We start from the raw sequence: 11,338 nt of genomic DNA, 5'->3' as shown, positions 1-11,338 counted from the left end.
TCCTTATGCTGACTTGCCTCATCAGGCAATAGGAGCACTGTTTTGCTATGGGCACGTGCATCAAGGAGTTAAACACACCTGATTTGTCACTGGGGAACTGCTTGACACTCCCTCACCTGATTAAATAGAGATGTATGACCATGTTGGCACTCTTCCAAAAGCAAGGAAGTGCAGAAGAAAACAAAAGGACTTCCACTAAAACCAGGAGGTGGTTTTAATCACAGAAGGGTTTAGGTTGGAAGAGATCTTAAAGCCAATCCAGCCCCATCCCTAGCCATAGACAGAGTCACCACCCACCAGACCAGGCTGCCCAGGGCCCCATCTAACGTGGCCTTAAGCATCTCCAAGGATGGGAAAAGTATAAATCACATAAAAACTCCATGTTGGAGGGGCACCCTACCTGGTTTATTAGCAAATCTCCCCAAAGCTCTGGTTTGCAGCATGAAGAGTGAAGCTGCAAAGCAGGTGGAACACAAAAAGCATCCCTCACACTACAGCTCTAAGATTACAACCTGTGTATGAAGTTAGCAAACAAGTGTTTATATCCCACTTTACAGCTGTTTGCATGGGCTTAGAACCCAGTCACAGTTGCAGCTTCACCAGTATAAGGAAAGAAGAGCTGCTGAGTTGTTTCACACCCTCGTTTCATCTCCTCACTGAATGAAACACAAAGAACAGGCAGGCAGAGCAAAAAGTGGGTTGCCTCCCAGCCCTCTCCACTGCTTATTTATTTATTTATTTCTCATCTTTCCTTAAAAAGAAGTGATTTGTTAGTCTTTGCCCTGCCCCAGAAAATTGAATAGGAAGAGGACAGAGTGGCATAATGCAACAGAAACAGAGGAAGCAGCAAGCAAGAATCCTGGCATAAGGAATATATTCCCAGAAAAAAAGACAAAACTGTAGAGGAAAGGGCTGGGCTGCAGAGGAGGGACTGGGGCCACAGAGAGCTTAGGAAAATGAAATCAATAATTAATGTGGAAAAATGAATGATCCCATCCATCAATGCAGGCTATACAACAGCCAGCTCTAGCATGTTCAGGCAAATAACAGGAAATATAAAGAAAAAGTTTTTTACAGTGAGGGTGGTGAGGCTCTGGAACAGATTCCCCAGAAAGGCGTTGGATGCCCCATCCTTGGATATATTCAAGGTCAGGCTGGATGGGGCTCTGAGCACCTGATCTAGTGTAGGTGTCCCTGCACATTGCAGGGGAGTTGGGCTAGATGGCCTTTAAGGGTCCCTTCCAACTCCAACGATTCTATGATGATTCGGAGACTAAAAAATAGCATTTTTTCTAAAGAGCTGGTTAGTCACTGGGTCTTTCCAAGCTCTCTGTGGAGCTGAAGACTCTATGGAACTTTGCTTTCCTGCTCTTCCCAAGTAAAAAGCCATATCTCTCTCCCACTGCTTTCCTGAGGAACACCCCCTGAGCAGGCAGCCAGCAAACTGGAGGGGGCAGGAGACATGTTCATCAGGTGTTGCACTCAGCTCTAAGTTATGCTGTGCAATAAGAGTACTGCAGGACAAAAATTTCAAAAGGACCAATTTTAAGACATAGCGAGACACACTAGCACTCCCCCTCCCACATATATACTAGAGTTGAGCTGCAAATATTTATTTTGAAGTAAGCTACATATATATTCCGGGTGCTAGCCATAACTGTATCATTCATAGTTCCCAAATCTCAGTGGATTTCACTTCCCCCCTGCCCGCCAAAGGCAGCTTGAGTGTGAAGGCTGCCTCTGCTGCCGGGGCTTTCCACGCCATAAATTTTACATGCAGGTCATTAAAGATATAGCAGGGATCTTGTTAAGGTGAAAGCCATGCAAGTCATTGCACAGCACACAAACATGATTTTCTCTCTCCTAACACAGAGGGACCAAGGAGTGGCAGGGCATGCGGAATGCCACTGCTGATGAAGACTGAGGAACCATAGGGTGTTGCACTAACTTGCACTGGGCCCTGCACCAGGCCCTGACCTGGTAGAGATTGCCTACACCCTGCAAAAACCAAAGCTTCAGAGTGCACCTGCAGGAATGACTGGGCTGAACAGCATTCTCCCAGTATTCTGAGTCTGCTTTGGTTGATTTCTTGAAGGAGTTTATTGTCACCCAACAAAGGGCCTATGGACTTCCCACACCAAGGGAATCACAGAATCATTAGGTTGGAAATGACCTCTAAGATCAGCCACCCATCTACCATCATATTCCCCATTAACCACGCCCCTAAGTACTACATTTCCATGTTTCTTGAACACCTCCAAGAACAGCGATTCCACCACCTCCCCGGGCAGCCCATTCCAGTACCTGACCACTTTTTATGAGAAGAAATTATTCCTAATATCCAACCCGAAGCTGTGAGATATTTTCACTATCACTGGGGCTAACAACGTCTACACAGCAGAGTATCTAAGATGCTGAAAAACTGCCAATGCAACAGCAGGAACTGCACAGCATTTGTTCCAACAGAGAGGCAGCCTTGTTTTCACCCCCACATATTTTCCACGCCTGGTCAGTGATTTTCTCACCTTCTTCAGCCCAAAGGACAAAGGGTTGCACAGCAGCCATTACAAAACCCCAGTGATGCAAGCAGCCAGCAATCTTTCTGTGTTTGTTGGACACAAAGGAGTCCATTCTTTATCTAAATACTCCAATACAACAATCCATTTCTGTCCACCAACACAGTTAAGCACCTGCTGGTTAAGCACAGTTAAGCACCATGCCTTACTGAAGGGGGATTTCAAGCAGATGGTTCCCCGGGCAATACTCCTTCCCAGCATGGTGAAAACCCACTCCTTTGTACACAAAATATCACTAGGCACACAAACCCCTTGGGGTGTTTGCTAGAGCAATGGCAATGAAGCACTGCCTTTTCAGTGCTTAATGTATACATGGGAAACTTAATAGATCAGTGTTTGCTTTTAGATCTGCGGGGCTAATTAATCATAAGGCAGCTGGTCAAATTTTTCCTTGAGTCAACACCTTGAACATTAGTGGAGATAGAATGAGGATACGTGACACCCAGAATAACATCTATGCCTAGCTACAGTCATGGAAGTAGTTTACTAAACTGATTCTAACTTGGCAGCAAGAAGTTTTAAATATTTACCCATAGATTACTGTAGGCATGAAACAATAGCTTGTCATTTTCTCCTCTTCCTTTCTTTCTAAACTACTGAACTATTCTCAGAATTAACTGGCACCACGATGAACCAGAAGACCAGGAGAAAGGCTTCCATAAATACATCAACTAGAAAAGGATATTCCAACAAGACCTCTCTCCTCACAGCGAGCAGTACAGGTAGGCAGGACAAGGAGCAGATTACACAGCAGAAGGAATCCTAAACCCTGTCTTTGGGTGACAGGTTGAGAGTGGATAATGAAGTGCCTGGGCATGATGGAGCACAGGGAATTTGGAAGCTCCTTGCCACACGGTGGAGCTCCTAGTCCTGAAAGGACTCACACAAAGCTTGGACCCGCTCCCTTTTTTCTTGCTTTCTAGCTAGAGAATTTTCCTCTGTTCAAGTATAAATCTGCTGCGAAGATGTTTCTCATTCTAGATGCTTTGGAAATCTATGATTGCCAAAGAGCAGTATTTGTGAGGAAGAGGAGTAAGCTCCTCGAGCAAGGTCTGTGAAATGTACCACCTGGAGAACACAGATCTCAGGACATGAGGTAAAATCAAAAAATATCTATCACTATTTCTTGATTGGGACTAGAACAGATCATCTCTGAAACAGTATTGCCTTCAATGGCAACACAAATTACAGTATCTCCAGGGATAAAATGAGTTTAACAGCATCAGAATTTCCAAGTTTTTCTGCAAAAGCACTGGAAAGAGGTGCTTATTTCAATTCATGCCAATGTAGGACTCACCAAGGAACAATATTCTCACTATACCATTAAAAAGGGTGACTGAGAGCCCCTTTCGCCTCTCCCCCTTACAGGAGTACTCACAGAAGGACTTCATGAGACAAATATTTCCTCCTTCAGAGGGTAGGAAGAGGGTAGCAGAGGGAATGGGCTGTTTTGTGATGGTTCTTTGTCAAGTCTGAAAATGCTCTGATTTCTGCATGGAGCAAAAAAAATAATCAATGAACTCTCAATTTCAATGCTTTAAGTTCCAACATAAAGAAAAGTTATTACCCAAAATAAAGATGTTTGGGAACTTGGGATACATCTTTTAAAAATGATTACTTCTCCGTTTATATCCAAACATCTTTATTCTGGAAGTTTAAGACAAATCAAAACACAAGCCCAAGATGTTTTACTGTATTCATTTCAGGTAAAACTCTGATTTACATCAGCATTGGAGAGGAGGTCAGCACAGTGTAAGTCAAACACAGGATCTCTCACCTCTGTGGCGCTCCTATGTTTATTTTATGAAGCCACAACTCCAACACGCTCAAGCACTGTGAGCATAAGTGAGCCACCATTGTGTCCCGCTCCATATGGCACATGCAAAATTGCAACAACTCGTAACTGCTAAGATTTAGTGAGACACATTACTGGATATACTCAGTGCTAATATTTGCTATCGCACAGAATTGCCAACAGTACTTCAATGTAGCTCTCTGAACACAGCGGTTGTGTTTGCCGTGTTGTGGTTTAGTTAAATATCTCCACCTTCGAGTCTAGTGAACTGAGATACTTCAGCCTGTGCTGAATCTGTATAGGAAGCCAGCTGCCCCAGGAAAGCAAAGAAGGCGAGAGCATGTACATGACCGGTACCAACGATGAGACACGGTGCTATTGATTACCTGTGCTTTGAGATATTCCTGCCCTACTTTGGCTGACATTCATTGCGAGATCATCTGTCCAACTACAGATACTAATCAAGCTGAGCAGCTGAAAAAAAGGGAAAAATATCTTGCTGATACGCACAATTGTGTATTTCCAAAGGACAAATGTTCAGAGTCCACTGCTGACACAGAATCATAGATTGGTTTGGGTTGGAAGAATTGGAAGATCATCAAGTTCCAGCCCCCTACCGCAGGCATGGTTAGTGCTGCCCAGCTCAAGCAGAGCATCAAAACCTCCCACCATTTCCTCCAGCTTCCTTTCCTGTCTGGAAATCTATGACTTGCAACCTGCACATCTTCTTGCTGGTAATTCGGAGAAAGAGGGGAACAATCATGACCTACTGCCAGAGCTCATTTCAGAAGGGTTTCCTCCCACTGTGATCTGAAGAGGTGCAATATCTGTCCCAGTGACATGGATCTTTCTGGGCCCCATATTTGCATTTTATGAACACAAAATGATACGAAATAGAAGCTCATTCTCTCAATCAATCGCTCTTCTCCAAAAAGGTAGACTGGTTACCGTAGCTGGGACCAAGAGCAGCTAAGCAAAGAAAATGTATATGGGATCATTGCTCTCATTTTGTTGCCTGGGAGCTCCAGTTTCCCAAAAGAACATTTCACATTTTGGGGCATCTCTTGTAGGTTTTCAATGGACTAGGAAATACTCATCTAGATGCTGCCAGAGCAACTGCAGCCATCCCAGGAACAGTAAGATGCTTTCCTTCACTGTATTAACCCATCTGTGCATGAGCTGTTGTGCAATGAAGCCCCTAGGTTTCTGCAGACACTTAGTTTTAGATCTCCTGCTACGGAAGACCTAAACCAAAACTTACCACTTTTTGGGCAGCATGGGTCTTAACTACTTCCCCCTAGGTCCACATGCTGCCCTCTCCTGGGGAGTGCTGTGGATGGTACACAGGGTCACCACTACCCATGGCACTGCCCTGATGGGGGTGGTGTGAATGGGGTAGATAACAAAGGGAGCTGCAGGAGGCTAGCATCCACAGGAACAGCTGCCACCACAGCCTACATCTCATTATCAGAGTTCCTCAAAAATCTCCTTGTTGGAGAATATGCTGGGCAAGAATTAACTCTGTGAGGTGCAGAGGGAGACACCGGGCTGTAGCAGGTTAAATGAAAGTGTGCCACAGTATGAGCTTACATTATCCCTAAGCCAGACTGAATTTTACTGCTACAATGTGTATAAACACATTTTGCTGGGCAGAAGAGCTATGGGCTAAGAGCAAATGGTCAAGCTGTGCCCAGTACAGAGGTGGAACAGGAATTTCAGAACTGCCATGTCCACCCGGTGCTACAGGCGCTGCCTGGGGAGCTCCCTGCACTAGCTGAGGATGACAGCAATGCCTGCAGTGTTGAGCTTACAGTTCTTAGACCGAAGTTTCCTTCTTCCACTGAATGAAGTTGCTGTTCTCAGCATGGATGAGCCTTTTCAGGGTTTTATTTTTGTAAGTTTGCTGAGAGAATTAGCACCTATGGGAGCCCGGGCACAGTAGCTATGCTATGTAAGCCAGACAGCCTCCTGAGCACTTTTCTGCCAGCCCTGTTTTTACTGACGGGTACCTCTGCTTTCCACACAACCCTCACACCAGCACTCCATCACTAACAGCTAATGGGGGGCCACCCACATTCATGAGCAGGGCTGTGCCTTACACAGGCTTGTCTTGTGGGACACATGGTGTCAAGTTCCCAGCTTTCCAGACTGTTCTCTGAATTCCACATTAAACTCCAGATAAATCATGATCCCGTGTTACCCCAGGCTGCTCTTCACGGCCAGCCTGCTTAGATCAAGCAGTTGTGGGTTTTGCTCCAGGCAGCACCTCCAGCAGGCAGCTGGCATCTTGCAGATGTCTTTCAGCTGGTGACAGGACACATGTATCTAGAAACCCTGGTCATGGAGAGGGTGTGAGGAGGGTGCCAGCGCAGCAACAAGGAACTCCTAATCTCTGGATCTAAATCCAAGGCACCAAATGGATAGCCAATGGATTGCCAATACTGCACAGCTAAAGGGCTTTCAGTACCTCCAAATGCAGGCATAAGGCGTGTTGAAAACTTTTTTTGCTCCTTTATTGAACCCCAACTCTGTCCTGTCGGTTTGTGGTCCATGAAGCAGTGACACAGAAATCTGCAAAAGAACACATCCAGAGAATACAGGTCCTACAGGGTGCCAGCACACCAAGGACAAGCCAGCAGATTCCTCAACTGCAGTGCTGGCCACACCAAGGCCTAGCCCCATGCTGCCAGCTCCCTGCCCCACCTGCCCTGTTACACACCTCAAAAGCTCACTGTGTTGGCCCAGAGGCTTTTCTCATCTTTGCCAGGCACACACACACTTATACCTGCAGTCAACACATACACCCTGCACCAACTGCCATTCATTTTTTCTTCTTGTGAGCTGTATTTGTGAGTGTTGTTTTCATGACAGCTGTTGCACCCATCTTACTCTCATCAAAGTGTGCATGACACTACAGACATACATATAACGTGCAAGTTTAACATACTTCCACATTCTTCTATCTCCTGATTTTATTTCCACATAAGATTGCCCATCCAATGCACATCTAAAAGCTGATGTTCATGGTTAGTGTTTTACTTCATTTCTTTCAGCACAGCAACTGGGAGAGAATGCACAAAACATGCTGAAGCTATCACTGCTATACTGGAATCCTACAGATGAAATTTTCTCTAAACCTAGTCAAGCATAAATACACAACGTACTTAAACACCTCAAAAATATTCAGTGATCTAAGTATAACATGAAACACTTGAAGTAAGAAAAGCAAATTGCATCTCAAGTGACCACTTCAGGATATTTCAGTTTTCAACATGATTTTCTCTCTCCTTAAAACAATGAAACTCATTTCCTGATCCTCAGAATCATCACAGATAGGACATTTCATGGCACATTACTAAAACACATGTTGGTAAGTCTATAGTACCTATTGAAGGGAATTGTACCAGAAAAAGAAGAAAGAAAAAAAAAAAGAGCAGGCTTCAATTTTAATTTTGTTAGGACAAACATAGCAGCCAGCTAGTGAGAGAGGATTTCCTTATTGAATTCAGTATGTACAGACACGTTCAGTAAGAAATAAAGACCTCAAAGTTGTGTTTTCTAGCTGATCTTTTTGCATTGTGTACTAAACGAGTTTTGATACATGCACCTCAAAAAATACAGAGCATGAAAATCTGTCCTATAAGCAAAAGAACTGCTCAGACTAAATGGGAAGCAGCAAAACCTGCTGTAGGACGGTTTGGGTCCACAGATGCCTAGAAACAAAACTACTGGTACCAGCCCCAACTTTGGCTCAGGTTTTTAAAGAATCACAAAATCACAGAATTGCAGGGGTTGGAAGGGACCTCAAGAGATCACTGAGTCCAACCTCCTGCTAAAGCAGTACCCTACAACAGGTCACACAGGTATGCATCCATACAGGTCCTGAATATCTCCATAGAAGGAGACTCCACCACCTCTTTGGGCAACCTGCTCCAGTGCTCTGTCACCATTACTGTAAACAGGTGCTTCTATATGATAGTACAGAGCTTTCTGTGTTCAAATTTTGGGCCATTAGTCCTCGTTCTATCTCTGCATACCACCGAGAAGAGCCTGGCCTCACCTGTTTGCCTCCCACCTCCCTTTAGATATTTAGAAGTATGTCTGTCTCTAAGAACAGCCTTGCACATGAGAAGTTTGAAAGGAGCAGCATTAAAAGGAATAGAGGAAGTCCATGTATATTCCAGCTGTGAAAGGCTTTATATCTTGCATCTATCATTTACAGAATGTCATCTATATACATAATAAAAAATCCCCTGCATTTCTAAGTTTATTTAATGCAGAAATGTTTGCAAACTGTTATTGACGCATTATCTTCCCAAGGATTACCATACCACCATTCCTACACCCACACCCACACCAGACCTCTTCTGATTCCTTTGATTTGATACCCTTCAGATCTTGCTCTCTATATTCCATTACGACTTACTTCTATTACACACATATCCCAAGGTCCCAGCCAGAATTTCAGCTCCAGTTCTGGGACTACACCAGATAGTTCATACTGACACTCTATGCCCTGGAAGTTGTCCATCACTGCAATCCACACGTGGCAGCATCCACAGTATCTGGAAGAATATTTGAACAACACTCTTTTCAGCTGCCAACAGCCTGCAGCCATCACACGTTTCCACAACCTCAGTATTCTTGTATGTCATTTAGTTTGCTGTATTTTCACATCAACCTGAGTTATCTTCCTACAGCTGGCAGCTGAAATATAGTTGTATCTCTGCCAAAAGAGAACCAAAAGAGCCTGGATGGCTACTTTGTTTTAATACAAATCAGTCCTTGTATTGCGATTAAAGGAAGCTGAGGATCAAACAAACACCTGAATAAATTAAGAAAACAACATTGAGATTATTTTCATAAAACATTTTGACAGATTGATTACAACTATTCAATGAAAGAACACAGAAATGACTATGGAAAATAGTATTAAAATCATTATTGAGCAACTCATTCATAATTTCAAATGGTCTAATTTTATTTTTTAACTCTAAGAATTGAAGTCAGTGGATTTAAGGACAACCTGTAACAAAACTAAGGGAATCGTCTTAAAAATATTCGGGGTGCTTGGGTCTTAGCACAGGTTTTCACCTCTGCTTTTTATATCGTAAGCTTGAATAAGTTATTTTAGAAAAAAAGTCAGCTTAATCTACAAAGTAATAAAACACTGAGGAGTTGCTTCAGGCAGATGACTGTTTGACACAGCTATTCACAACAGCTCAACCAATTCCAGTTCGGCATACACAAATTGGTTTTGGCACAATTATAAGTATTAACACCAAGATAATTCCAGTCTTGTAACAGCCATAAATAGGTGCTCTACTTAATACACCAAGAATTATTTCTCTGTGGGTAAAGACACCGGCTAGCAACATCCTACAGCAAACAGAACTATGGTAAGGGGTCATTCCCAGGATATGAAGTCTAGCTGGTGTGCAGTAACTTGCTGCACAACCCTCCTTTTGGTTACAAAACTGTTATTTAGCACAGCAAAGACAACTGAAAATATTAACCAAGGTTTTCATGCAACTAAATGGTCATTGGTTTATTTCTCTTATTAAAAGTAAGTCTGAAACATTTCGCGTTACTTTACAATCAAGAAAAAGATCCTTACATATATATCTCATGTAGGTGACATTAAGTCATCCACTTAACACTAATTATTATTTCAAAAGTTAAATCCTGTTTTAAAAGGTTAAACACTTTGGAATTACATCCTGCCAGAAAATAGCATCAGTCTACAACCACACAAAGTGTAGAAACTCAACTTCTACAGAGTCACTATCATTTCTATGAAGTTACAATGCCAAGTGTACCAGCATTCTGCAAGTCACCACTTCTCCCAATAGTTCAGGTGGCAATAATTCCCTCTCAGTTTTTTTGCTGCGCACATAGGACCTACATAAATGGAAGGACTTTCATTCATAGTTTCAGATATAAAGTAACGAGAGTGCTTCCAAGTCTTTTATTTGTTATGTGGAAAATGAACACAGCTGTGCATGTGGAGCAAAAAGGATTTTCTTCAAGGGTAGGTTCTTCTGCTCAGTGTTGGGCCATACACCATGCTGATGTGCTGCCTTCTTTCCACGGACAGCAGAGAAAACACCCCATGCATGTGAGAATAACAGAGAAGCAAAGCTGGACCGTATGGTGGATCTTAGAAGTGAGACACCACTCCCAGAGTGGCTGTGCAGAGCAAGGACATCAGCATGCCCACAAGATGACGTGCAGTGCAACAAACCCACAGATCGAGTCGGTGACTCGTATGCAGAGTAAGAAAGCTCAATTTCACCAATTCACGATACGTGGATGTCTGAAAACACTGTTTTGTTTCCTTGAACCCCTGTTGAAACCAATTGCTATGATTTGCATGTCACTTAGCAACATGGAACTGTTCAAACCTACAGCCTTCTTGTGAGAGAATTCAGCACCCCCTCAGCAGATACAGCAAAGCCACTCTGCTAGGCTTGGTGAAGGTGCTCAGAAGCCTGCACACCATGGCCCTCTCTTCTTGTACCCACCTGCAGCCTCATACTCATCCATGCACCCTGGGCAGTGCTGCAGCATGTCATTCATCTCAAAGTGCTCCTTTGGCATATGGAGATGGGGGTTGATGGGTCCCTGCAGCTCACTGACACAGTGCATCTAGCACATGAAGTCATGAAGAGTGGAATGGGAGAGGGTTGTGCTGCCAGTAGGAAGCTATCTGGGAATGCTTCTTCACTTGGATCTCAGCACAGCAGTACTTTCACCACAGAGGTAGCAAGCCTTTCCCATCACACTTCCCCTTATCTTGGCATCCCTTAGCCACTCCTTACATGTCACTGCCACATACTTTCTTCTAGATAGTTCCTGCTGTCCCTCCCAGGATGGGCAGTAGGGAGGCTGGTTCGCAATAAAATGTACCCACCAGCAGAATACAAGGCCCTGGCTTCCTTCCCTCTGTTCTGCCCATCTACCCCCC

The sequence above is a fragment of the Meleagris gallopavo genome, chromosome 5, assembly GCF_000146605.3.
Source record: "Meleagris gallopavo isolate NT-WF06-2002-E0010 breed Aviagen turkey brand Nicholas breeding stock chromosome 5, Turkey_5.1, whole genome shotgun sequence".
Taxonomy (NCBI): Eukaryota; Metazoa; Chordata; class Aves; order Galliformes; family Phasianidae; genus Meleagris; species Meleagris gallopavo.
This window is presented reverse-complemented; position numbering follows the sequence as displayed.